The sequence below is a fragment of the Pristiophorus japonicus genome, chromosome 4, assembly GCF_044704955.1.
Source record: "Pristiophorus japonicus isolate sPriJap1 chromosome 4, sPriJap1.hap1, whole genome shotgun sequence".
Taxonomy (NCBI): Eukaryota; Metazoa; Chordata; class Chondrichthyes; family Pristiophoridae; genus Pristiophorus; species Pristiophorus japonicus.
In genome coordinates, this window is record NC_091980.1 from 263,277,968 (window position 1) to 263,303,569 (window position 25,602).

At 44.4% G+C, this 25,602-nt stretch overlaps 1 protein-coding gene across 1 annotated transcript in view; it reads left to right on the forward strand.

Annotated features, from left to right (window-relative positions):
- mdga2a (MAM domain containing glycosylphosphatidylinositol anchor 2a) overlaps window positions 1-25,602 on the forward strand; it is an 842,847-nt gene that overhangs the window by 188,852 nt on the left and 628,393 nt on the right. The gene's annotated exons all lie outside the window — the stretch shown is intronic.

Here is a 25,602-nt window from a genome sequence, read left to right on the forward strand (position 1 = left end):
CTCTCTTGTCCTGTGCCAGTCCACTTTGCCTCAGATCTTCGCACCTCCGACCAGACTTACCGGCTGGTGGCTCAGAGATGAGGGGTATCCACTGAAGATGTGATTGACGGCACCCTTGAGGAGGCCAAGCAATGAGGCTAAAAAGTGCTATAATCAAAGCCAAATGACGACAAGATGTGTAATGGAGCAAGCAGTCATGATGCTGAAGATGCGCTTCAGATACCTGGACAGATCTAGAGGAGCTCTTCAATACCCACCAGCCAGGGTCTCCAAATTGGAGCTGCTGGAGGAGCAAGACGCAGAACCTCTTCGGAAGAGGAGGAACAGGAGGAGAGGAGGAGGAGAGGAATAGGAGGAGGAGGAGGATCAGGAGGGGGAGGAGGAACAGGAGGAGGAACCTGAAGTGGAGATGGTGCCAGCAGTGGCGCATATTGCTGCCCAGGATGGCCTCATAATGGCACAGTTTAATTAGGCTGCACCAGTGTACCCGTATGACACCCAGACTCTTCCCCTCTCCCCTCACCTCCACCACAAAGCAGTCCTAAAATGACCAAACCATTCCTGTCACAGACACGCATTGCTTGAAGTTGAGGCATGTCTTACCATTCATTTCAACTGATGAAGCTACTTGCTCGGCGGAAGGCAAAAATGGACATGGTGAGAAAGTGGTGCAAAGAAATAATTTAATGTGGTTCAAAAAGTAAATAAAAACGTAACCATTTAATATTTTGTAACACACCCATGTGCAAACCCTTGTGCAACTAGAATTCTTTTATCTTCTTTCTGCCACTTCTACGTCATGCAACCCTGTGGCTTCGGCAGAGGTAGGCTGCTCACTTCCCTGCTCTGACTGCTTAGATACCTTTGGCTGACATCCTCTGGGTTTTGGAGCCCATGAGGGCCCCACCAAAGACTGCTCCTCCTGCAACTGTTCAGGGGCACAGTTGGCCATCGGGACATGAGGCAGTCTGTGGGACTCTGACTGGGAGAGGGCAATGGGGTAGAAGTGAGATAGCTTTGAGCAGAGTCCCGACTTCCATGTCTCCTCTCACCATTATCCTTCTCATGGCTCACCCACACTTCCCTGCTAGCAATGAGCTGGGAGCACTTTGCTGCGTATCAGTGGGATGATGAACGGCCAAATCTAGGTTTCTCTCCATCCGAGATAAGGTGGCATTCATAGTGTGCAAGTTGTTGGTCAGAGCAAGAATGCACTTATTGCAATGCCACATTTGATGCTCCATGCAGCTGGCCACCCTTTCCATGGACGAACCCGTCATTGCCATGGCCTGCGACATCATGTCAGTCATGCTGGAAATGGACTCCTCCATTCTCCCTGTAAGCGAGCACATCGAGGCTGGAAATCCTGCCAGAACCTCTGCAATTTTCTGTAACTCCTCCAGAGTCATTGCTTTTGTCAATGGCCCCCGAGGTTCAGCATCTTCTTCCAGCTGAGCAGAGCTTGGGGCATCCTGAGCCTTCTGACGAGGACTCTCCGCTGCTATCCCCATCTCTACCATCTGCTCTTGCTCATACGTGAGACACCAGGTCACAATACTACTTTCTGACTTAGTGGACCGAGTGTATATTTTTGATGTACTTGAAGGTGATCTCCAACTGAAACGGATTGTTGAAGGGTGATGGTTTCTCCAGACCCACCATGTTCAGCAGCTGAACTTTGGCTGTGGCGTAGCGGCACTCTGAGTTTTGGGCCACGCACACCGTTTCCTAGGCTCAGCTGCCTGGAGACTTGGCGCTTGTTTCGGTGCTGCATGTGCGTTGGCTGCTCACTGGTGAGCTGGTTTTATCTGAAGCTGAAGCCAGCTCAATTACTTGCTGGCTGGGCAATGCTAGGCTGGCTCCAGGCTACACTTAGCTCTCTACTTGCTCCCTCTTCATTCGCAGACTGATCCACTATGGCTCCTGCAATCCCATTTTCTTTTTACTCCTGACCTCTCTAATAAACATTTGGCCTTGTAACCGCCTTGAATAAACTTTATTAATCAAATGTTATGAAAATCCAACTAGTCAGTCAGCACTGAACAGCTACAGTTTCTCATAGTCAGTGGGACAAGTGCAGACCCCATGCCAGTGCAAAGTTCTTAACACTGGTCCTGTTAGTTAGATGATGTAACAATATTATAAATGATAGATGGAATTAGGACAACTTAATTGCACTAATTGCTTTATTTAACACGAGCCTAGTGCCTTCATCTTTGCGAGGTTGATGAGTCCATGTGGGTATATTGAATGGAGTTGCCCGGTTATACTGTATGCTCTGAGGGATATTGCACAGCTGTAATTTTTTTTCTGTTTGCACAAGTAGATGGATGTGATTCTTTTTCTGAGCATACAACAGATGCTGTGATTATGCAAGCACAAACAAAGCGCATCTGCTGTTTATTACATACAGAGGTCAGAATGGGCACTTTCAGTGGAAGGACCATTACAAAGCAGGAGTGACCCTGGCAACCGTTTGCACTGGTCTACCTCCGAACTGGTCCTGAACAATAAAGTTTACCTCCAAGATCGGATATTATTTTATTGCAACTGATTCAGAGCACTTAGTTTGGTGAGTTTAAATCTATATTTAGAATTCTGATTTCGAAAGATGATGGGTTTGTACCATCTCTACCAAGTTGGCAATTCTAATTTAGTAATAGTGTTAGATTGCGTAAGAGCTACTGCAGTTCAACTTTAATAAAATCCTGGCGTAAGACACCTTGGCCAATTGTTTGAAAGTCCTTTTTATTGGCCCCTGCTCCTCCCAAAAACTCATCACAAGTACAATGCACTGTAAGACTTAATTTTTCTCGCTCCTTCTCATGCATTAAACTTAAATTGACAGATTTCAGTGTTGGATTATGTTGCATATGTACAAAATGCAGTACCGATTCATTAATGGGTGACTCTTATTTCGTAATGATGAGTAAAAGCTCTTCAACAAACCAAAGCTCATCCCACTAATAAACTCCTCCAGTCAGCATCCAACTGAAACTTGAATACTCTTAGTGATATGTCTCTGCTACCTACCCGAGATGTTTATCACCCTCTGATAGATTTACGTTTTGCTGGTTTATACTTATGACCTTTAGCGCTACTAGTGTGTCTTACTCTGAAGCAATAGTCTGCTTTTCTTTATCTAAGCCATTTAACGTTTTATATGCCTCAATAAGTTCCCTTTTAATTAATTGCCTTCATTCTAAGCTGTAAAGATTGAGCTGTTTGAGTCTTCAGAGTTCACCCCCTTTACACTTGGAATTGTGAATGTTGCTCTTCACTACTTCTTCCCCAACACATGCGCAATCCTTCATGAGTGGCATGACCAGAATGGAACACAGTACTCTCAGCATAATTTGACAAGTGCATTTTACAACCTCAATTGACTCATATTCATTATGTTGGCTATATATTCCAGCATTTTATTAGCTTTAATTGACTTGCCACGTTTTCTAGCATTTGACAGTGAATCCCCTATTACTTTCAGATCCATTTCTGAGTCTTCCAGTATTCATTCCATTCATTTCATTTTGTGCTTATTTTGTCCAATGTGCAATATTATGCATTTACCAGTATTAAATGTAGCTTGTCATTTTTCTGCTGAATTGCATAACTAATGCAAATTCCTCTGAAAGTGATTAGTTGAATTTTAATCCTACTGGGCCAGATGTTGAGGAGGGTCCCATGGATCAGAGTTTGGACCTTTGTTGCTCATTCACATTTTGGTATCATCTATAAATTTGACAATCTTGCATTTGATTTTAGTATCCCAAGTTATGTGAAGAAAGAAGAGAGCTCCAATATGGCCCTGTGGTAATAAGTCCGACCCATCCAAAGACAGGCTTATTAGCCTCACTGCTTCCCCCGAGTTCAACAATACATTACCACTAATATTCTAGTATCTGTTCTTCGACCAGTTTCAAATCCATTCCCATATCCTCCCTTTACTTTCTATAGCTTTCCAGTTTAATTAGATGTTTTACTTTTAGTATGTGGCACTTTTGGCAAAAGTTTTCTGAAAGTCCAAATAATTTGTCATATGCAATCCTGATATTGTTTTTTTTTTAAAAAAAGAAAAAACCCCTGTAAATCTGAAACAAGCCTCCTGGAAGTAGATTGGCTACCCGACCCCAACCTGCCTCCATTAATACCAGAAGTGAGCAGCTTGGAGGGAGGTTGGGGTCAGGATTCAGTTTTTTAACACTTTAACCCCCCCCCCCCCTACCCTAACCCACTTGTTTTTTGGGGTTAAAATTCCTCCATTGTCTCTTTCACTAGTTTTATCTCCTCGAGTTCTAACTTTCTCTTTAAATGTTCTTATTATCTGCTTTGCACCTCTAATATCTCTTTCAAGATGTTTTTGCACATTTCTGTGCTTCAGAATTTTTCTGCCTCTTGTCTTCCTTTACTCATCTATTTTGCCGTTTAATTTTCATTCTCATTTTAGGTACCAGATTTCGAAAGAGGGTTTACAAGAATCGTAGTGAGCTACCAATTCCATTTCCTGAGAAATGTTATGTCTGACTACATCCTTCCCACTAGCACAATTCAGGTGGAATGGGACAGGGAAATTCAATGCCTGCAATCCTACCTTTGTAAAGGCTACAAGAATTATTGCCCTTGTGCAGTGCTGAATAATTAATGGTGTTGACAATGGAAAACCCCAGGACCTCATTCCATGGAGGAAGCCACTGAATGTTGTGTACTTCACCTCGTGCCCTACCACTTTTTAGCATGGGGACTGGAAATTCTGTCCCATTTGTTTCCCCAAACAGAATTGATATTTGATTTAAAAGAAACCATCTGTGGCAGGCCAATGGACAACAATAGTGGTGTAAGGTCAACCTTGTGTCAATGGTAGCACTTACACCTCGAAGTCAGATGGTCATGGATTCAAGCTCCACGCTAAACATAAGCTCTTAATCTGGACTGACACTTCAGTGATGTATTGAAATGAGGGCAGAACTGTCAGAGGTGTCGTCTTTTTGAATGAGATGTTAAACAGAGGCCTTGGAGGGAATTTTCTATGTGGGAGGTCAGCTGCAGGATCAGTGGCGGGTCGGGTGGGAAAACATTTTTTGACAGTGGATCACGACCCCGTTGTCACCCCACCACTATGCGCCTTTCCCAATGTCTGATCTGTCTGCGCTGAACAGACCCGATACGCAGTGGCAGGGGAGACAATTGAGCCAATTATTGGTTTGTTTAGAGGCCCTTAACAGTGATATTTTACTCACCTTTTAACTTTACCAGGTCACTCACAGATTTCACACTTTTCCTGGACCCTCTCTGTTCATCTGAGGTGGAGGTTGAGTGGCCATTGAAGCAGATGATTGGTGACGACGTTAAAACTTGTATAAGACCTCACAATTTACACCTGCATACTTTCCAAACCCAGAGGTTCTTTGGTTTCTCCCCTTGGAAGACAAATTGTGCTTTATGCAGGCTGCAAGTCTTTGCTGCAAACTCTCCAGCCAGGCTCACCTCATCATAGCAACCTCTCTCACCTTTGATAGAGTGCTTCTGTCATCTCACCATCAACTGGTACCTACTCCATCAGGATGGGAATCATTTACACTCTTTGTCACCTTGGCCCTCAGAATCTGTCCACGATGAACCCTAACATCAATATCACCAGGCACACCAGCAGCACCAACACCACCAAACTTCTCCGCAATCATCTGATGCTGCACAGGGCAGAGGGCATCAGTACCCGACCATGTTGCTGCCCGGGAGGCCAGGGATGGTCTCACCATGATCAGATTGACTTCACTCAATGATGTACACCTTGGCTGCCACAAGATGCGTCAGGTTGACCCCACCCCACACCAATACCATAAAGCATCCCTACAATGCCCAAGCCATTCCTTTCACACTCATCACCATTGCGGGGTTACCATTATGTCTCACTATAAGCCACTTCTAAAGGTGCACATGGATCTGTTCAAGAATGCAAAGTGTTGAAAATAAAGGTTTCAATGTTTGACAACACATTTGCAGAAACGTTACATGAACATTGCGTAAAACACCCAAGTGGCTACACTTGTGATGTTAGTTGGTATGACTGGCCAAGGATGGGAGTGAGTGTGAGGGGTGGCTAGTGAGATGGAGAAGTGATAATGTAGATAGAGAGGGATGGGTGGAGGTGCAAGGTAAATTGGAGTGTGTAAGGATGTGCAGGAGTAGCGTATGGAAGGCAGAGTGATAGGGATGTGATGACTGTCACAGCAGGGTGAGGTTGAGTGTGGCTTTGCAGTAATATTTCATGATCTACTGAGATCATTGAAACTATCACTGCAGCCATGTTCTCCTGATGACATCCCTGTTTGTACCCTCCTGTGCAATGTGCAACCAGGCTGTGTTGGTGTCCTGGGGTGGTCTCTTCCACCCATGGGAAGGGAAGAGAACCTTCTTGTGTGCTGTGACTCCCTCCATAAGCATATGGAGGGAGTTATGGGAGGGCCTGGGTGCAGTCTTGGATCTCTGTCAGTGTTTGCAGCAGCTCAACGCTGTAGAAAACTGACAGCACAACTGTCAAACTAAATCTGCGCATGATCCCTTTATGGAAACTGACTGATGGCGCATCATCGAATTATGTCATCAGACCTGCTTTCTTCAATTGGCCAGCAAATGCATTGGAGGGGCTTAACATACCCAATCAACATAAAATCATTTTGAACAGCAGGCTGGAGCTAACAGTGAAACTGGGACTCATCACTGACTTTGCCCGGCACAGACCCGCCAAGTTAAGGGAAGTCACGGCTCTTGTCTTCCCTCTCAGTTGACTGTAAAGGATTTCATGCCCCTATTCAAAGATGAGCAGGGAATTTCTCCAGTGTCCTCGCCAATGTTATTCCTCAACCAATACCATTGTAACAGATTATCTGAGCATTTATCTCACTGCTATTTGTGGGACCTTGCTGTGCACATATAGGCTGTTGCTTTTGCCTACATTTATAAAAGGGACTACATTCAAAGGTATTTCATTGGATGTAAAATACATTGGGACATTTTGAGAACGTAAAAGATGATATATGAATGCAGGTGTATTTTTACTTCATAGATTCAGACTGTCCCCAGCTGTTACAGATATGAGCAAAACTGAATAAGTTTCCATCTTAATAAAATTTTTCCTTTAATATAAGTGCTAGTGATAATAAAGAATTAAAGCAGGATGGTCAATTGCAACATAAGGAAAATTAAGTAATACCATAAAGGAAGGTGAGGCTTCCTATTGTAAAATGAATTATTATATGAAAGTGAATGGTACTATATGAAAGTGCTCAATATTATAAGGAGAATTTAAAAGTAATTTGAATGTGCAAATACTTATTTCTATAAGATTGTGCATTTCACTTTTTAGCCATCGTATGATGTGTTTAGACTTTTCATCGACTCATGATTACCGTTCTAAATTTTTAGGTTCTCCTTCAAGGTATTTTATTTTAATCAAACAACTATGTGTTGAAGTACACGTCGCCTTGATTCAGTTGATAGCACAATCATCTCTGAGTCAGATAGCTACGTAGTCAAGCCCCACTTGACATTCCAATGCAGTACTGAGAGAGGCTGCATTGTCTTTTACAAATGTAGGATCTGTCCTGTTTTAATTTACAAGACATTGTATATTATGTCTTTCCTTTCTATTTCTAGCTCTGTCCACCAATTCTGACAAATTAAAATGGCTTGTGTTGACAGCTTTCTTGAGATTTCTGTTATCCTTGTGTCTCTGTTGGGAGTGGGCGGGGGGGTGGGGGGAGAAGAGTTGAGCAAATGCTAACATATTGGCCTGAAAATTGCAGTCGGAGGCTTCCTGCAGGCAGTCGCCTCCAACCAAAATGTTTTTTCCGAAAGCACCTGGTGATCCCGGAGGAATGCATACTTATGGTCCGAGGCCTAGATGCGCAACGCAGCGTATGGGCTCACGCATCTCAGGAATGTAAGCACAACCTGCGATCACATGGACCTGGACCACCAATGAACATGGAGCATTCTCATTGATAATAATGTGAGCTCTGTTTGTATGAACTCCCATTACTATCAATGAGAATAAACCCCCACAACACAACACAATAAATAAAAAAATTTACCTCACATATTTAAAAGTAATTTAAATTGAATTAAATGTTTTGGAAAAGAAAATATTTTTTTGAATTTTGTTTTAATATGTTTTAATAGGGTTAAAAATAAACTTCATTGAAGGTTGGCATGCAGGTACAGCAGAAGGTTAAGAAAGCAAATGGCATGTTGGCCTTCATAGCGAGGGGATTTGAGTACAGGGGCAGGGAGATGTTAACACAGTTGTACAGGGCCTTGGTGAGGCCACACCTGGAGTATTGTGTACAGTTTTGGTCTCCTAACTTGAGGAAGGACATTCTTGCTATTGAGGGAGTGCAGCGAAGGTTCACCAGACTGATTCACGGGATGGCGGGACTGACATATCAAGAAAGACTGGATCAACTGGGCTTGTATTCACGAGTTCAGAAGAATGAGAGGGGGTCTCATAGAAACGTTTAAAATTCTGATGGGTTTAGACAAGTTAGATGCAGGAAGAATGTTCCCAATGTTGGGGAAGTCCAGAACCAGGGGTCACAGTCTAAGGATAAGGGGTAAGCCATTTAGGACCGAGATGAGGAGAAACTTCTTCACCCAGAGAGTGGTGAACCTGTGGAATTCTCTACCACAGAAAGTTGTTGAGGCCAATTCACTAAATATATTCAAAAAGGAGTTAGATGTAGTCCTTACTACTAGGGGGATCAAGGGGTATGGTGAGAAAGCAGGAATGGGGTACTGAAGATGCATGTTCAGCCATGAACTCATTGAATGGCGGTGCAGGCTCGAAGGGCCGAATGGCCTACTCCTGCACCTATTTTCTATGTTTCTATGTTTTTATTACCTTAATGAACAGAGTTTTTAATATAAAATGAATGATAAAATTGAATTTTTCTATGTTTTAGAACTCTTATGCTGGTAAAAGTTGGCTAAATGCCTACTTTTATCAGGCGTAAGAGTTTGAAGGATGTTCGCTGGGCAAGATTTGGGCAAATAGCACAAATCTCCGCCCACGAATGTCCTCCCGGGGATGCGTGCAATCTGTCCGCACATTTGCAAGGCCTCTTTGGGTGCGTGCGCACATCGTACACGCCCAGAGAGGCCGCAGTTTGCGGCCCATTTTCTAGCTTGAGACTCTTGTTGTCATGTATTCAACCAGCATTGTAACCCATGTATAAACTGACCTAATTTGTACACCGTGAGAACACTGACCACTAGGTGGGAGACACTCCTAACCTGGACCTTCAGGTATAAAAGGGGAAGCTCCACCCACCTTCATCACTTGAGTGCTAAGGAATAAAGGACAGGTCACAGACTGACCTCTCAAGCATGGGCCTCGTGTGCATTTATACTGTGGAGTAAGGACATATCAATGGCAACAAGAAACTGGGATTTAAACCACGCGAGCATGGCCAGTAGCAGAACAGACGAGAGGTACTGTGTTAAGGAATGGTTGGGACAGAGATTCAACATTGTTGAAGCAGCACACAGTTCTCCAGGCAGACAAGGGCATTCGGGCATGCCCCAACATGTAGTCGAACCCAGAGGGGGAGTTCGACAGAGACAATGGCAAGCTGAACAGCGATTCACACCATTGCAAGGGAAATGCAGCCAGAAATGGGGCCATCAACACCTGTTAATGGTGCACTCAAGGACAATAACAGGGGCAGTCAGGGACGATCGACTGGCAAGGGACCTTTTGTTTCAAACCACAACTCATGCTGGAGGCGTGGAGGCATACATTCAGCCGGAGTTTGCAGAGATGAGCAAAATACCTGCAGAAATTGCAGAAATGGACACTGGGGGAAATCGCTGGAAGCTGAAGTTCAGCGAGTTCATGTGGAGCACGTATACAGTTCATACACCAGGACGCCAACAATAACGATGAAAGTGCTCCTCAATGGCATCCTAGTATCAATGGAGTTAGATACGGCTGCCAGCCAGTCCCTGATGGGTATCAAACAGTTCGAAAAGTTGTGGGCGTCCAAGGCCAGGAGGCCAAAATTATCGCCGATTGACGCACAGCTACGGACTTACACAAAGCAGATCATTCCGGTGCTAGGCAGCACCACGGTAGTCGTGACCCACAAAGATTCAGAGAACAGGTTGCCACTCTGGATTGTCCCAGGGGACGGTCCCACACTACTGGGGAGGAGTTGGCTTGCTGTCATGAACTGGAAATGGGGCGATGTCAATGCAATTTCCTCTGTGGAGCGAGTTTCATGCTCACAGCTCCTGGGCAAATTTGACTCATTATTTCAACTCGGCATTGGCACTTTCATGGGGGCCAAGGTAGTGATTCACATAAACCCGGACGCCAGACCAGTACACCACAAGGCCAGAGCGGTGCCGTACGTGATGTGGGAAAAGATAGAAGGCGAATTGGACCGCCTGTTGAGGGAAGGCATCATCTCGCCAGTCGAATTCAGTGACTGGGCGAGCCCGATTGTGCCGGTGCTCAAGGCGGATGGGTCGGTCAGGATATGCGGCGATTACAAGGCCACCATCAATCGGGTGTCACTCCAAGACCAGTACCCGCTACCGAGAGCGGAGGATCTCTTTGCGACACTATCCGGTGGCAAACTTTTTACAAAATTGGACCTGACCTCAGCTTACATGACCCAGGAGCTGGCGAGTGAGTCGAAGAAGCTGACCACCATCACGACACACAATGATTTGCTCGGCTGCCTCGATCTTCCAACGAAATATGGAAAGCCTCCTCAAGTCGATTCCAGGGACGGTGGTTTTTCAGGACAACATCCTCATTACGGGTTACGATACTGAAGAACACCTCCACAACCTGGAGGAGGTGCTACGCAGACTGGACCGGGTAGGTCTGCGACTGAAAAAGGCGAAGTGCGTCTTCCTAGCTCCAGAGGTAGAATTCCTGGGGATGAGGGTAGCAGCAGACGGGATCAGCCCTGCTGCATCCAAGACGGAAGCAATCCAGAGAGCACCCAGACCCCGTAACACGATGGAGCTGCGTTCGTTTCTGGGGCTCCTGAACTATTTTGGTAACTTTCTTCCCAAACTGAGCACGCTGCTAGAGCCGCTACACGTGTTCCTACGCAAAGGTCGCGAATGGGTCTGTGGGGACAGCCAGGAAAGGGCTTTTAATAGAGCACGCAATTTGTTATGTTCCAACAATCTGTTAACGCTGTATGACCCATGTAAAAAACTAGTGTTAACGTGCGATGCGTCGTCCTATTGTGTCGGGTGTGTGTTGCAGCATGTCAATGCCAAGGGTCAGTTACAGCCGGTAGCTTATGCCTCCAGGAGTCTGTCCCAGGCAGAAAGGGGCAACGGGATGGTAGAAAAGGAGGCACTCGCATGTGTATATGCGGTAAAGAAAATGCACCAGTACCTGTTTGGCAGGAAATTTGAGCTGGAGACAGATCACAAACCCCTAACGTCCCTTTTGGCCGACAACAAGGCCATAAATGCAAACGCATCGGCCCGCATACAGAGGTGGGCACTCACGGTAGCCGCCTATGACTACACAATTTGGCACAGACCGGGCACCGAAAACTGCGCCGATGCACTCAGCAGGCTCCCACTAGCCACCACTGAGGGGGCTACCGAGCATGGTGCTGAGATGGTCATGGCTGTTGAAGCTTTCGGAAGCGAAGGTTCACCCGTGACAGCCCGTCAGATTAAAGTCTGGACAAATAGAGACCCTCTATTGTCTCTAGTCAAGAAATGTGTCCTGAATGGGGACTGGGCAGCCACGTACAGGGCATGCCCTGAGAAATTTAAACCATTTCACAGGCGCAAGGATGAACTCTCGATTCAGGCCGATTGCCTACTGTGGGGAAACTGTGTAGTCATGCCCCAGATGGGCAGAGAGGTGTTCATCAGAGAACTCCACAATGGGCACCCGGGCATTGTCACGATGAAGGCAATTGCAAGGTCACACGTTTGGTGGCCAGGGATAGACGCAGATCTGGAACTTTGTGTGCGCAGGTGCAACACGTGTCCCCAGCTGGGCCATGCGCCCAGGGAAGCCTCCCTTAGCCCCTGGCCATGGCCCGCCAAGCCTTGGTCACACATCCATGTGGACTACGCAGGTCCTTTCATGGGGAAAATGTTTTTGGTTGTAGTAGACGCCTACTCCAAATGGATCAAGTGTGACATTTTAAATTCAAGCACATCCTCTGCCACGGTAGAAAGTCTACGGGCAATGTTCACCGCCCACGGTCTACCGGACGTCTTGGTCAGCGACAATGGCCTGTGCTTCATAAGCACTGAATTCCCGGACTTCATGGCAGGTAATGGAATTAACCATGTTAGAACGGCACCATTCAAGCCGGCCTCAAACGGCCAGGCAGAACGAGCAGTGCAGATAATCAAACAGGGGATGCTCAGATTCCAAGGGGGTTCCCTACAAACCCGCTTATCACGCCTCCTGTTGGTCTATAGATCCCGACCACACTCGCTCACAGGGGTTCCACCCGCAGAGCTACTAATGAAAAGGACGCTCAAAACCCGATTATCCCTTATACACCCCACCATGAAAGAAATTGTCGAGAGCAGGCGCCAGTCACAATATCACTACCATGACAGGAATGCGAGGGCGCGATGTATTGATGTAAATGATCCTGTTTTTGTCCTCAACTACGCTGCAGGGCCCAAATGGCTCGCAAGTACTGTGGTTGCCAAAGAGGGAAATAGGATTCTGGTAGTTAAACTTACCAATGGACAAATCTGCTGCAAACATGTGGATCAAACAAAAAGGAGGTTCAGCAACCCCATAGAAGAAGCAGAGGAAGAACACGATATAGAGTTCACTCCACCACAGGTGACCGAACACCGGAACCAAAGGGAGGAGAGCCCAGTCACTGTGGGCATTCCGGACAGGCCTGAGGCACTGCAAACAGCAGACACTCAGGCCAGCGCCCAACAACCGGAGCCCCAACTCAACAAGGGAGCGTAAACCACCAGAGAGACTCAACCTGTGATCCCAATAAGACTTTGGCGGGGGAGGTGATGTCATGTATTCAACCAGCATTGTAACCCATGTATAAACTGACCTCAGTTATACACCGTGAGAACACTGACCACTAGGTGGGAGACACTCCTAACCTGGACCTTCAGGTATAAAAGGGGAAGCTCCACCCACCTTCATCACTTGAGTGCTCAGGAATAAAGGACAGGTCACAGACTGACCTCTTAAGCATGGGCCTCATGTACATTTATACTGTGTAGTAAGGACGTATCACTTGTAATCTTGAACTACAGGAACATAGAAACAAGAGTTGGCCATTCAGCCACTTGAGTCTGTTCCATCATTCAATTAGATCATGGCTGGTCTGCACCTGAACTCTATTTACCTGCGTTTAATCCATATTACTGGATACCCTTACCTAATAAAAATCTGTCTATCTCAGTCCTGAAAATTTCAATTGACCCATCATCCACAACCTTTTTTGGGGAAAGGCCAGTACCCTATGTGTGGAAAAGTGTTTCCTGAATAGTCTATAATTTTAAGATTGTTCCCCTTGTTCTGAATTTCCCTACCAGAAGAAATAGTTTCCCTGGCCCCAAGTTTCCACACGCGGCAAAACAGGCGCCCCTCCGAGCTGGGCGCCCGTTTTTCGCGCCGAAAACGGCACCTGAAAAAAAACGCGCTATTCTCGAGCGCTTTACAGCTCGATGTCTGCTTGGCACGGCGCTCAGGGGGACGGAGCCTACCACTCGCGCTGATTTTGTAAGTAGGAGGGGGCGGGTACCATTTAAATTAGTTTTTTTGGTGCCGGCAACCCTGCGCGTGCGCATTGGAGCGTTCGCGCACGCGCAGTGTGAAGGAAACATTGGCACTCGGCCATTTTTGTAGTTCTTTGTAGCTGTTCAATTTTTAACATTTTTTAATAAAACCACATTGCCCTTCCATGATCAGCACTGAGGCTTCTTGCAGCAGTGAGAAGGCTGCAGGAAGCCTCAGAAGTTGAGGCAGCCGTTTCCCGACGGGCCCGACCGACGGCAGGGGGGCCTAGCCCCCCCCCCCTGCCGTCGGGAATGGCTGGCTCAACTTCTGAGGCTTCCTGCAGCCTTCTCACTGCCTCGCCCCCGCTGCCTTCCACCCCCCCCCCTGCCGTCGGGAACAGCTGCCTCCTCCCTGCCTCCCCCCCCCCCCCCTGCCGTCGGGAATGGCTGCTGCCGTCGGTTGGGCCCTTACTGCCTTCCCTCCCCTGCCGTCGGGAACGGCTGCCTCAACTTGTGAGGCTTCCTGCAGCCTTCTCCCTGCCTGAAGCACTTTCACACAGGTAGGAACATAGTTTATTTAAGCTTTTCTTTGCTTATAAATTTTTATTCAGGTTGGAATTATTTGTATAATATTTGTATAAGTATAACTAAGGATTTATTGTCGAATGTAATGACTTCCCTCCACCCCCCCCCCCCCCACCACCTCGTTCCGGACGCCTAATTTGTAACCTGCGCCTGATTTTTTAATGTGTCGACAAGGTTTTCTCAGGCCTACAAAAATCTTCACTTGCTCCATTCTAAGTTAGTTTGGAGTACGTTTTCACTGTGGAAACTTTCAAATCAGGCGTCAGTGGCCGGACACGCCCCCTTTTGAAAAAAAAATTCTGTTCAAAAGTGAAACTGTTCTAACTGACTAGAACTGCAGAAAACTTAAATGTGGAGAATTGCGATTTCTAAGATACTCCGTTCTCCACCAGTTGCTCCTAAAAATCAGGAGCAAATCATGTGGAAACTTGGGGCTTCTGTATCTACCCAATTAAATGCCTTAATCATTTTAATCACCCCAATTAGATCATCCCTCAACCTTCTAAACTCAATGGAATAAAGTGAAGTTTATGCAGCCGAACCTCATAACTTTTTCTAATATTTTTAATTATATTGAAAAATGACTATATTAATACGCTTCTAGAAGGCATATACAGGATTAAAATTAATATTCATTTGAAAAGACATTAAGAACATCCAGCATGGATTTGTAAAATGCAAACTGTGCCTAACAAATCAATAGTTTTTAATTGAAACAACAAAGTGTATTGTTAAAAAAGATGCAGAGGATGTTGTGTATGTTCATTTTCAATAGGTGTTTGATGAGGTAGTGATAACATTTAGGCAAATAGTATTAAAGGACTTGTGGATAAGAAGTTGGTTGAATAACAGAAAAAGGGGAGCAGTAGTTAACGGATGATTTTGGACTGGATGGATGCAAACAGTGGCATCCATCAGGGGTCAGTTTTGGCACCATTGCTCTTCTCAATATATATGTATGGGCAGGGGAATGGAACGAAGTGAGTAGCCCCTTTAGAGAGGCAACACCTGCATGATGGACCAAATGGATATCTTTTGTGCTGTATGATTCTATGGAAATTTTCTCAAATTCATATTCATCACATGATTGCCACAGCCATAAAGAAATACTTACATTTATATAGCACCTTTCACGACTACTGGATGTCTCAAAGCGCGTTACAGCCAATGAAGTACTTTTGGAGTGTAGTCACTATTGTAATGTGGGAAATGCAGCAGCCAATTTGCACACAGCAAGCTCCCACAAACAGCAATGTGATAATGACCAGATAATCTGTTTTTGTTCGGTTGATTAAGGGATAAATATTGGCCAGGACACCGGGGATAACTTCCCTGCTTTTCTTCGAAATAGTGCCATGGGATCTTTTACATCCACCTGAGAGAGCAGATGGGGCCTTGGTTTAACTTCTCATCTGAAAGACAGCACCTCCGACAATGCAACACTCCCTCAGCACTGCACTGGATTATCAGCCTGTAGTGGGACTTGAACCCACAACCTGTTGACTCAGAGGCGAGTGTGCTACCCACTGAGCCACAGCTGATACTAGCCATGATGATCTGTTGGGTTGTTTTGATCGGCAGGTTCTGTTCTGACTATGCCTTATCAATTGGGCACGTAAGACCTGAACTAGATGTAAACCTGTATTCAGCCAAGCCATGGTATCTTCAATACTAGTTTTGATTGACAGAGGATATGGAGCTCCGAGGCCGAGGATAAACATGATAGATGCTTTAAATGAGTTGTTGCATCATTTTCCAAATCCACGGTTAACTTATGAAAAATAATTCTCAGTGGCCGCACTGAGTCCATAATGATACATTTTATTTAAGCGGCACAGTGTATTCTGCATCGAGTACTATTTCCACATTGTAGTGCTGATGTTATAGTTGAACAGGTTAGCAAAACTGTTTTTGTGGTCATACCCTCTTACTGGCTGATATAAGTAAGCTATAATTAGAATTGTACAGGAATTCAATGGCCCAAATGGAAGAGTAAGGTAATCTGAGAGAATATAAATCCTGATCACTCGCTTGCCACTGTGGCTTGCTTCAGTGCAGCACTGAAAGAGACAGGAGAGCAGGCAGTCCACTTTTCTAGCCCCCCAGCGAGTGATATGTAGTGTAAAGGGAAGATACAATATTTGTATTTGACTAGCATTTTTTTTCCAGCTTACTGCCCAGTCAAATGACCATGGAGTTTTATAGCTTCAAGGTTAGGCATAAATATTTGTTATATATTGTGTTCCCTGTATAACCTTTTTAGTTGAGAGGAGATTCTAGTAAAGGGGGGTTTAAAAAAAGGAAAAACATAAATGAAAAGGGGGAGAGGGAAATGGAGCCTTTTCTGGAGATGCCCTGGCTATGATCAGGTAGGTGAGGGCTGCACCACTGAGCAGGACAAGAGAGGAGACACATTGGAGAAGGATGCTGTGGTCGACACTGTCAAAAACTGTAGAGAGATCGAAAAGGCTGAAGAGGAATAGTGCACCATAGTCAATGAAGATGTTTTTTGTAACTTTGATTCGGGCTATTTCAGTGCTGTGGTAGGAGCCAAAACCTGATTGGAGATATTCAAACATGGAGTTGTGGGAAATTTGGACACAAATTTGGGTGGTGACAACATGGACTTAGGAGAGGAAAGGCAAGTTGGGGATGTGGCAGTAGTTTGCAAGGACAGAGAGATTGAGGATGTTTTTTTAAAAAGGAGGGGGCAATGAGTGTTTTGAAAGGGAGAAGGTCAATACTTGAGCAGAGGGAATTACTTCTAATGTCAGCTATCAAGTGGAGGTGAGCTTAGGGGAAGGTTTGACTTGGTGGGAAAGGAGCAAAGAATGGATGCTCTCAATTTTAGTGACTAAGAAGTCCCTGCACTTGTTGGAGGCGAGGGTGAGGGGTTTGAACAGTTCCCTTGGACTTGTTGGAGGTGGATGAGGGGGCGAGAATGAGGGGTTTGAAAAGATCCCTTGCACTTGTTGGGGGTGAGGGTGAGAAGGTGAGGGGGCGAGGGTGAGGGGGCAAAGGGTTTGAACAGTTCCCTTGACTGAAAGAGGATGAGTAATGATAATGGGATGAAATTCTGGGTAAAAATATAAAAACTGGCTTAACAACAACAACAACAAAGACTGCTGATTTCTGATCTTTTTCGAACTGTTCCCATTTATATCTTGCACTTAAAAACCAAGGCTTCTGATTTTTTTTAAAATTAAATGCTTTTCCTTTCCTAATCCCCATTTAACCTTTAACTTTACAATTACTGTAAGCATCTAATCTTACAATGGATTTTTAAAAACATTTCAATGTGTTGAATGAAATGATACAGCACTCTAAAGTAACTATCATAACTGGTCATGTGAGATCAAAGCAGATAAGGAATCGATAATCCATTAAAATCACAACCATAATCCACACTGCTTTGACCAAGCAGCGATACCAAAACAATTATTGAAGAAATATATATGTCATCATCTATTGTAGGTAAGATTAGCTGTGCTGTGCTGTGTAATGTATTTGCTTCATGGGTGCTTTGCTTAAGAATTCATAGCAACACATTGCTATTAAGAACTAGTTGGTTTATTAGCAAAAGTTTAACATACACACTACACACTATACACTACCAGTTCATTCACCAGGCTCACAACCACCTGCCTCATTGTGGGCCCCCTGAACCCAACTGGCTGGGGTTTTATTGAGTCTTGTGACTATCACGTGACTAGCTGAGTCACTCACAACACACAGCTCTACCACTCTTTTGGGGGGGAACAAAATAAACGTTAGATCAAGTGCCCCCCGATCTGGGGGCACCCCAGACACTTAACTGCCCCTTTTTTTAATAAATGTTTTTTGGGGGTTTTGTTGTGGGGCTTTTTTGTGATTTTTTGGGACATTAAAACCATATATTTTACAAGTGCCCCCTATAAAAGGGGAGGGGGACACTAAAAATCCGGCAATTAAAGCAAATTAAACTTTAAAACATACAACAGTTCTACCAACTCTTTTAGAGTAAACAAAAAATAAACATTAGATCAAGTGCCCCCCGATCTGGGGAACACTCCAAACATTTCCCAAGGCCCTTTTTTTTTTGTTTTTTTTGTTTTTTTGTAGGTTTTTTTTAGGGCATTAAAATTACATATTTTACAAGTGCCCCCTATAAAAGGGGAGGGGGACACTAAAAATCTGTCAATTAAAGCAAATTAAACTTTAAAACATACAACAGCTCTACCAACCTGTGAGCATACGCACAGGTGCATACATTACATGCAGTCCTGAGGGAATTGAAAGAGGCACACAAAGTAATACTGCCATACATTTCAACTTTTCCCATTGTATGTAGTTGATATCCTTTTCTAATGAAGGTGGACAGACAGTATATTCTAATCATGAATGCAGAAGTTCAGAGACTGCATCCTTCTTTCAGCGATGGCAGGATAAAGCTAGCTTTGCTTTGATTCACCATCACAAGAAGCGGTAATGAAAAAATGATTGCTCCATTTCCTTCTCTAAACCAGAGGAAATGGGGCAGGCAATTTACACACAGCAATCATAGAATCATTACAGCACAGAAGGAGGCCATTTAGCCCATCAAACCCATGCTGGTTCTCACTTTTGCTCGTCCCACTCCCCCACCTTTTCGCTGTAGCCCTGCAAATATTTTCCTTCAGGTACTTATCCAACTCCCTTTTGACAGCTTCGATTGAATCTACCTCCACCACCCTTTCAGGCAGTGCATTCCAGATCCTAACCACTTGCTGCGTTAAAAAGTTTTTCCTCACGTCGCCTTTGGTTCTTCTGACAATCACCTTAAATCTGTGTCCTCTGGTTCTCCATCCTTCCGCCAATGGGAACAGTTTATCTCTACTCTGTCCAGACCCTCATGATTTTGTACACCTCTACCAGATCTCCCCTCAACCTTCTCAACTCCAAGGAGAACAACCCCAGCTTCTTTAGTCTATTCACATAATTGAGGTCCCTCATCCCTGGAACCACTCATGTAAATCTTTTCTGCACCCTCTCTAAGGCCTTCACATCCTTCCTAAAGTGCGGTGCCCAGAATTAGACACAATACTCCAGTTGAGGCCAAACCAGTGTTTTATAAAGGTACATCATAACTTCTTTGCTTTTGCACATGATGCCTCTATTTATGAAGCCCAGTATCCCGTATGCTTTTTTAATCACTTTCTCAACCTGCCCTGCCACCTTCAACAATTTGTGCAGATATATCCCCAGGTCTCTCTGTTCATGCACCCACTTTAGAATTGTACCCTTATTTTATATTGCCTTTCCTCATTCTTCCGACCAAAATGTATCACTTCGCACTTTTCTGCGTTAAATTTCATCTGCCACATGTCCTCCCATTTCACCAGCCTGTCTATTTCTTCTTAGAAACATAGAAAATAGATGCAGGAGTAGGCCATTCAGCCCTTCTAGCCTACACCGCCATTCAATGAGTTCATGGCTGAACATGCAACTTCAGTACCCCCTTCCTGCTTTCTCGCCATACCCCTTGATCCCCCTAGTAGTAAGGACTTCATCTAACTCCTTTTTGAATATATTTAGTGAATTGGCCTCAACTACTTTCTGTGGTAGAGAATTCCACAGGTTCACCACTCTCTGGGTGAAGAAGTTTCTCCTCACCTCGGTCCTAAATGGCTTACCCCTTATCCTTAGACTGTGACCCCTGGTTCTGGACTTCCACAACATTGGGAACATTCTTCCTGCATCTAACCTGTCTAAATCCGTCAGAATTTTCAACGTTTCTATGAGGTCCCCTCTCATTCTTCTGAACTCCAGTGAATACAAGCCCAGTTGATCCAGTCTTTCTTGAAAGGTCAGTCCCACCATCCCGGGAATCAGTCTGGTGAATCTTCGTTGCACTCCCTCAATAGCAAGAATGTCCTTCCTCAAGTTAGGAGACCAAAACTGTACACAATACTCCAGGTGTGGCCTCACCAAGGCCCTGTAGCAACTGTAGCAACACCTCCCTACTCCTGTACTCAAATCCCCTCGCTATGAAGGCCAACATGCCATTTGCTTTCTTAACCACCTGCTGTACCTGCATGCCAACCTTCAATGACTGATGTACCATGACACCCAGGTCTCGTTGCACCTCCCCTTTTCCTAATCTGTCACCATTCAGATAATAGTCTGTCTCTCTGTTTTTACCATCAAAGTGGATAACCTCACATTTATCCACATTATACTTCATCTGCCATGCATTTGCCCACTCACCTAACCTATCCAAGTCACTCTGCAGCCTCATAGCATCCTCCTCGCAGCTCACACTGCCACCCAACTTAGTGTCATCCGCAAATTTGGAGATACTACATTTAATCCCCTCGTCTAAATCATTAATGTACAATGTAAACAGCTGGGGCCCCAGCACAGAACCTTGCGGTACCCCACTAGTCACTGCCTGCCATTCTGAAAAGTACCCATTTACTCCTACTCTTTGCTTCCTGTCTGACAACCAGTTCTCAATCCATGTCAGCACACTACCCCCAATCCCATGTGCTTTAACTTTGCACATTAATCTCTTGTGTGGGACCTTGTCGAAAGCCTTCTGAAAGTCCAAATATACCACATCAACAGGCTCTCCCTTGTCCACTTTACTGGAAACATCCTCAAAAAATTCCAGAAGATTTGTCAAGCATGATTTCCCTTTCACAAATCCATGCTGACTTGGACCTATCATGTCACCTCTTTCCAAATGCACTGCTATGACATCCTTAATAATTGATTCCATCATTTTACCCACTACTGAGGTCAGGCTGAAGTCTATCACTATCCCCCTCACTGTACACTATACTTCCAACTTTTGTGTCATCTGCAAATTTTGAAATTGTGCTCTGTTTTTCCAAGTGCAGGACATTAATATCCATCAAGAAAAGCCATGGTCCTAGTACTGACCCCTGGGGAACACCACTGTGTACCTTCCTCCAGTCCACAAACAACTGTGCACCAATACTCTGCTCCTGTCACTTAGCCAATTTTGTATCCATGCTGCCACTGTCCCTTTTATTCCGTGGGCTTCAACTTTGCTGGCAAACTTATTATGTGGCACTTTATCAGATGTCTTTTGGAAATCCATGTACACCACATCAACCACATTGCTCTCATCAACCCGCCCTGTTACCTCATCAAAAAATTCAATCAAATTGGTTATACACGATTTGCCTTTAACAAACCTGTGCTGGCTTTCCTTAATTAATCCACACTCGTCCAAGTGATAATTTGATCCCGGATTATCGTTTCTAAAAGCTTTCCTACTACTGAGGTTAAACTGACTGGTCTGTAGTTGCTGGGTTTTTCCTGACACCCTTTTGTGAACAAGGATGTAACATTTGCAATTCTTCAGTCCTCTGGCACCACCCCTATATCTAAGGAGGATTGGAAGATTGTGGCCAGTACCTGCACAATTTCCACCCTTAACTCCCTCAGCATCCTAGGATGCATCCCATCTGGTCCTGGTGACTTATCTACTTTAAGTACAGCCAGCCTTTCTAGTACGACCACTTTATCTATTTTTATCCCATTCAATGGGCCTGAATTCGCGCTCTCCACGGCAGGTTCGAAGTGTGCACGTACCCGTGGGGTACCCGCAAGTTCTGGGTTTCGGTATGTGAAGCACATATGTCTAAACCCGGAACTTGTGATCTGTCAAGAATTTTCTTAACAGATCCACTGCATCCGAAACTAAAGGGCCTCCGCGGGCGGAAAGTGAGGCTATTTGCCCAGCGAATGTCCTTCACGCCTGCTTTTATCAGTGTAAGACTATTAAGGTACAGAAAAATAAATTTTAAAATAATTCAAACATTTAAAATCCTATTAAATAAGGTAGGTTTATTTTAAGACCCTTTAAAATATGTAAATTTATTTTTCAAAAAATAAAATTTTTGTTTTAAATAATTAATTAAATTCTCATTTTATTCATTTGCAATATGTCATGTTTTGTTTTAGTTACTTTGTGTTTCTGTGTTTTTGGGGATATTCCCATTCATACTTATGGTGGTTCTGTTTATACAGAACTCACATGAGTATGAATAGGGGGACCCCCCTATTCTGATAGGTTGGGCCGGCCCACGCTATCCTAATGGTGGGTATGAAGCCCATACGCTCCTGGGATACGTGGGCCCCTACGCAGGCCTTCGCGTAGAGGCCCAGGACCGCAAGTCTCCGAACCTCCGCAATTACCAAGTACTTTCGTCGAAATATTTGTAGTCGGAGGAGATTCTGGGCCAGTATCTCAACTACCTCCTCTTTCACTATGACTTTGGCAGCATCTTCTTCCTTGATAAAAACAGATGCAAAGTACTCATTTAGTAAGCTCCCACAAACAGCAATGTAACAATGACGAGATAATCTGTTCTTTCTAATTATTAATGATTTTGATTTAGGGATAAATTGTTATATATGCAGAGCACATAGTGCAAAGGTAATTGGCACAAAGGACTCAGGGGAGAGTGATGTTATATATGCAGGCTATAGATATACTCTCTGTGTAGTCACTGTACAGTTGCATAAGATGGAGACTTTTTAACTGATGGACTATCAATAAGGTTTACACTGTGTATATACTATGCTGGCATCACTAGAGGGTGCAACTGGTGGAGACTGGGGTTTCCTGCCCCTGTGGCAAATGCTGTCCACCAGAGGGCACTGCGGTGGGAGACCTGAGGATCACCTGCATAGGTGTGCAGGGCCCAGTATAAAAGGCTGCCCATCATGCTTGTGCCTCATCTGGAGTTACTAATAAAGAACCAAGCAAGATCACTACAGTTTGAGTACAACACATTGCCTTGTGGAATCATTCATAAGTACATTACAGACATAACATAAACATCGTCCAGGACACCAGGGAGGACTCCCCTGCTCGTCTTTGAAAATAGTGCCATGGGATCGTTTACATCTATCTGGGCAGACAGACAAGCCTCTGTTTAACATCTCACCTGAAAGACGGCACCTCTGAAAGTGCAGTACTCCCTCATAACTGCATTGATGTGTCAGCCTAGATTTGTTCTCAAGAGGAAAACTGTTGCGTTTAATATCCCTGCCATATCCCTGCCATAACCTGAGAGTCTTTTTTGACCTGTCCTTGAGCATTTTACAATGGCCCAGTACAGACTGTAATTGTGCACTGTCTTCACGTCGCTGAAAAATCTTTTCTCCGATTCTCTTTTCCATTAACGTATGCGTGTGTGCATTTGTGCATATATGTCAGAGAGAGAGAGAGAAACAGACAAAGATACATGTCCAGGAACTAATCACAGAACATCAAATTTAAGGTATACAAAGATCCCTTAGAAATTCTTTAAACATTTTTGTCAGACACCAGATCCCTCCCACTCAGTGTGTCCGGCTTATGCCCTGCCCCTCCTTTCACTACTGAATAGACACCAGGAATCTACCAGTGACCCAAAATATTGTGAAATCCCAAGATCAGGATTGCTTTCCATAGTTCTGTCAAAACCCAGGTTCCTCTACCACAATGATGTCAGCTGTAAGAACTCCTCCACCCTGCCAAATTTCAGCAGCTTCTCTTTAATATTGTCATTGTCACAGTGCTGGAGTGGGTTTACAAGTTTTTTGGGCCCAGATATCTACCTCCATTGGTACATCTTGCTGTGTATTTCATGTAAAGAATAAAACATAAATACATAGATAAAAGAATAGATACAAGCAATTTTCACAGAATGATGGACAGAGTTGTGGAATTCAATAACTAAAGCACCAGGTAAAAAAGCCAGAATACTACTTGAATAAAAATGGAATTTGACGTATTCAGTCATTGTAAATCAGTGGCTCTTGTGTTTCCCGATAGAATAAAAACACATGTTTCACAACAATGAATCATCTGACTCAATGTGACCAATATCATGGGAGATCTACTATTGTATTAAAATCTTGCATTAGCATTATAATTCTTGTTTGGCACATTTACTTCCCATGTCACGGTTTTGTCATGAGTGTGTCATGGTTTCAGCACAACGGTAACGTGTAGACATACTTGCACATTGCGAGCAATCATATGGGCCAGAATTTGCGGTGGGTATGGCAGCATACTCTGAGAGTGCGTCTTCACACTGTGCTCTGAGAGAGCGCCTTCACACTGTGCTCTGAGAGTACTCTGAGAGGGCGCCTTCACACCGTGCTCTGAGAGTGCGCTTTCACACTGTGCTCTGAGAGTACTCTGAGAGGGCGCCTTCACACCGTGCTCTGAGCGTGCGCCTTCACACTGTGCTCTGAGACTACCCCGAGAGTACGCCTTCACACCACGTTTGAACTGGACCGCAAGTTTGGGAAAGCGTGTGTGCTAAATTCCGAACTTGCGATCTGTCAAGTTACGCCGAATTGCCCACCAACTGCCCAGCAACTATATGCAAAATATTTACGGTTGATGCAAACAGGCCTTTGCGTAAGGGGATTAGATAGAGACAGTTACTCAAGCTATTAGCTCTGCAATGTGATGTCATAAATTGTAAAACTATCCGAAACACCTCCAATGATTAATGTACAGATCTTTCAGAACTTTGTTTGGGCTCTATTATAGATGTATTTTATATGAAATATCACAGAGCTTGAATGATTTATCAGAATTCCAATTCCTAAATTAGATTTAAGAATTCATTCACAAATAATTTTTTCAGGTGGGTCTGTGTGAGAGAGAGCGTGGGTCATTTTGGAACTATTTACTCTTCTAGTCCTTATAATCATTCTGGAAATACATCCAATTGCAGACAATTCTATAATGTGAAGTACAATAAAAAGAACGTTACCAGTATTGGAAGTAGACACTTCGGATCACAGACCCACGTGATCCCAGGTATGCTTCCACAAACGCTGCCCCCCTGGGATCCATGAGTCATCACAGTGCCCTCGAGTACATAGCGTCAAAGAGCAATTTCACAAAGGAGGGGTCCCCACCAGGTGAGTTCATATTTCATTCGAATACTGGTAGCCTACACCGTATGTAGGCCACCAACTGCAAAACCGGCCCAATTGAATTGTTTTTAAATTGATAATCTCACAGGCCTCTAAACATCGGATGATGTGCCTCCAGACTCTGTCTCCCAGCTTCATCCACAGTTAGCTCACATAACTATAAGGGTGGTTATAATGTTTATAAATCTTTTTATAGAATCCAACTTTGAATTGATATTTCCTGAATTAATGAATTATCAAATTGGCATTTCGTGGGCAAGCAAGTAAGTAAAGAAATAAAATTGAGGGAGGGGGTTCAGCTGTAAGTTCATGAATTAAGTGAATAGT